The sequence below is a fragment of the Lactuca serriola genome, chromosome 7 (assembly GCF_051521515.1).
Source record: "Lactuca serriola cultivar US96UC23 chromosome 7, Lser_US96UC23_V15, whole genome shotgun sequence".
NCBI lineage: Eukaryota > Viridiplantae > Streptophyta > Magnoliopsida > Asterales > Asteraceae > Lactuca > Lactuca serriola.
Window position 1 is genome coordinate 59,172,235 of NC_136414.1, and position 3,194 is coordinate 59,175,428.

General features: G+C 33.9%; 1 pseudogene; it reads right to left on the minus strand.

The window, feature by feature from the left end:
• Window positions 1-205: 205 nt before the first annotated feature.
• On the minus strand, window positions 206-1,800 carry LOC145062234 (ethylene-responsive transcription factor ERF043 pseudogene; annotated as a pseudogene).
• Between the last annotated feature and the right edge of the window lie 1,394 nt (window positions 1,801-3,194).

A 3,194-nucleotide genomic window follows, 5' to 3' on the forward strand; every position in this document is an offset into this window, starting at 1 on the left:
GCTTAAAAACAAAAGAAAAAAAATTATAAGAGGCTATATAAAATATTTCTCAAAATAAAAACATATTTATTAATTAAAATCTAAAGTTTAAAACTGATCAATATTTAATTAATATTTAAGAAATTATTGATATTTTAAAAATAACATTTGCAAAAATAATATAAACAAATATGAAAAATAAAATCACTATTAAAAATGGAAAAAATGACTTATAATGGTAATTAAATTTTCGTTTTCTTCATATTTAGACAAATCTTTTTCATGTACATTTAACAATTTAATTTATTAATTTGTTTAAATATTACTACTGTCACCTGCTATTGCCGGCGACAATGTCAACCAATATGTGAATACATATAACAATTTAAATGGTCAAATATGTAGAAAAATAAAAAAGTTACGTAAATATGAACAAAACGATAAAAATAATTATTCTGATTATTAATTTTCTAAAAAAAAAAAGTTAGGAAAAAACTCAAGAGAACCATGTGATCTGAAAATATGAAAATACTAGTAAATTTTCACAAATAACTAAACCGATAAATCTCAATCAATTCATTTAAAATACGATCGAGACAATCACATTATTACAATATATATCATTCGAAGAAAATATAATAAAAACGACATTTTATTGCTCTACAATCCTCTTTTATCTATCTTCATTAATAGTTTCTCAACAAAAATCTTGGTTTATAATAATTATAAAAAAGAAAGAAACTTGAAATACATTGCTCTTCGAGTAAGTGTTCTAACCAAAATTACCCAATTATTTTAAAAGGGCCACATGTGTGTTTTAATCTCATAATTAAAGGAAAAAGAAAAATAGACGCAAATTCAATTTTGAATTTCTTTTTAGTAATCTTGCCATGAATAGTTGTCGGAAAAAAATGTGCCGGAAGAAGTAGAAGGTAATATAGACGACGGCTCCCCGGGGAAATATCCACCATCGCACTCCGCCGGCCACGGTGTAGATAATGAGTAGTAGTCCCACCCCGAGTCCACGAACACGTAATTGTTCCTCGACTCACCCGAACAATAACTCTCACTCAAACTCGGTAGCTCAACTATTTCGTCCAGTTCCTCCGCCGGTGGCGACATTGTCGACACCTCTTCAGAAGCTGAAGTTAACGTGGAGACACCGGAGTACGAAGATGAAGATGACGTGGAGGATGTTGACGTGGACGGGGTCGTTGTTGTTGTTGCGGTGGTGGTGGTGATTGGGTTAAGATGGATCATGGCTGCGGCTTTGGTGGCTGCCGCTTGGACGTCACGGGGAGAACAAGAGTCCGGTCGTGGTAAAACTCCGGCAAGCTCCGGGAAGTTAAGGATCGCCGACGAGCCTTTTATAGAGAGTGCAGCCACGTCGTGTGCACGCGCCGCCATTTCTGGGTCAGAAAAGGTGCCAAGCCAGATCCGAGACTTCTTTTTGGGTTCTCGGATCTCAGATACCCATTTGCCCCATGCCCGCATACGAACCCCTCGGTAAACCGGATGCTTACTGTTGTTTTTGTTATCAGATTCTCTGTTTCGTTTGCTCATTTTCCGAGGGAGTTCAGCTATTGCTGCGGTGATCACGAAATCTTCAAATGGATAGTCCGATCGGATCTGAGTAAGAATGAAGGTTCAGAGTGTTCAGACAGACAAAGAGAAGTGAGGTGTAGGTGAGGAGGGAGAAATGAAGAGGTGTTTACAAGTGTTGAAGTCTAAATGCTCCCATAATTGTTGGTATGAGTCCATGTATATATACTACTATATTTATGGAGAGAGAGATAGACAGGAAGATAGAGAGAGAAAGAGAAAAAGAAAAAGAAAAAGGCAACTTGCATGTAGCCACCAAGGAAGGTGAAGGAAAAGGTGCAATTCCTGTATATTTTTTAGGTTTACTAAAATGTACGAAATTTGGAAAAACAACGCGTTATATTAATACTAGTAATATTTTTGGATTTATTTTGGATGAAACGTGTGTTATACTATCAATGCCAAGCTGTAATATGGGAGATATAATAATTTCTAATGCTCTAAAAAACCGATTCAAGGTGGGTAATGTAATTCTACTACAGTACTATCCACTGATAAAGATTTTTACTTTCCTTTTTAGAAGTTCAGTCGTAAATTTTTTGATGAGGACTTTGCACCCTTCTACTCAACATGTTGGTATCCAGGGTATAGAAAAGGTGATCGAATTGTGGAACGCCCAATTATTTATGTAATCTTTTCAACCTCATTAAAAATGCCTTCAACACCCGTTAACATAAGTTTTATACAAGTAGATTGAGTTTTGTTGAGACCAATCACCTAAGAATATCTCATGCATTGTCCACATAGAAAATTTTTGATATAATCAAAGCCAACATTACCCCCTTTGGCTCAATGAAACGTCGCATGAGAAACCATTTCTTGTAATGCAACACTTCCATATCAATAAGAATTAAGATAAAAGATAAATGATCTCTTTGATGCAACCCTTGTAATTTGAGGTTAACTAGCAACAAAAACATGATTCAAATTAACCACACAAACTGAGGCCTTCAAAATATTTTTGTTATCTTTTAGACATCTCACTCTTTTTAATCTTCAATCCAAGCATATCTAAAACTATATTTAGGCAATGGAATGTCTTGTGAAAATACTCTGAAGTTAATTCATTTTGAATAATTATTGATGACAATCATTACACTAGAGTCAAACCTTCAAAATTAATTTAAAGTCAAAAAAAGCTTTCAAATATTCAATAATCTCAAAATTAGGATGCTACGGACCAAAGTCAAAATGAGTTAATAACCCACAAACTAAATAACCTATAATCCAAATTCAAAGGGCTTAATAACTCATAACTCGTCAAAACATTTAATAATCCATAATCCAAAGTCAAAGAGTATGTTACCCATAATCTAAAGTTAAAGAGTATGTTAACCCATAACCACTACCAAATACTCCAAATATACCCATTAATAAAGTAGCTTAGTCGTAAAGGGACATATAATTGATTAGCCAAAAGTTGACCAATCAATTAATATTGGCAACCAATAAAGCTTATATGTCGCCAATCTACAACGAGCTTCAATTCTTGAACTTTATGACTTAGAGTTATGAATGATGAATTGCATCCTTTTAGAATGGAACTCAACGCTTAAACTTGGATCATCAAATTAACCACACCATCCCTGAAAATCTCCCAAAATTGCTTGAGT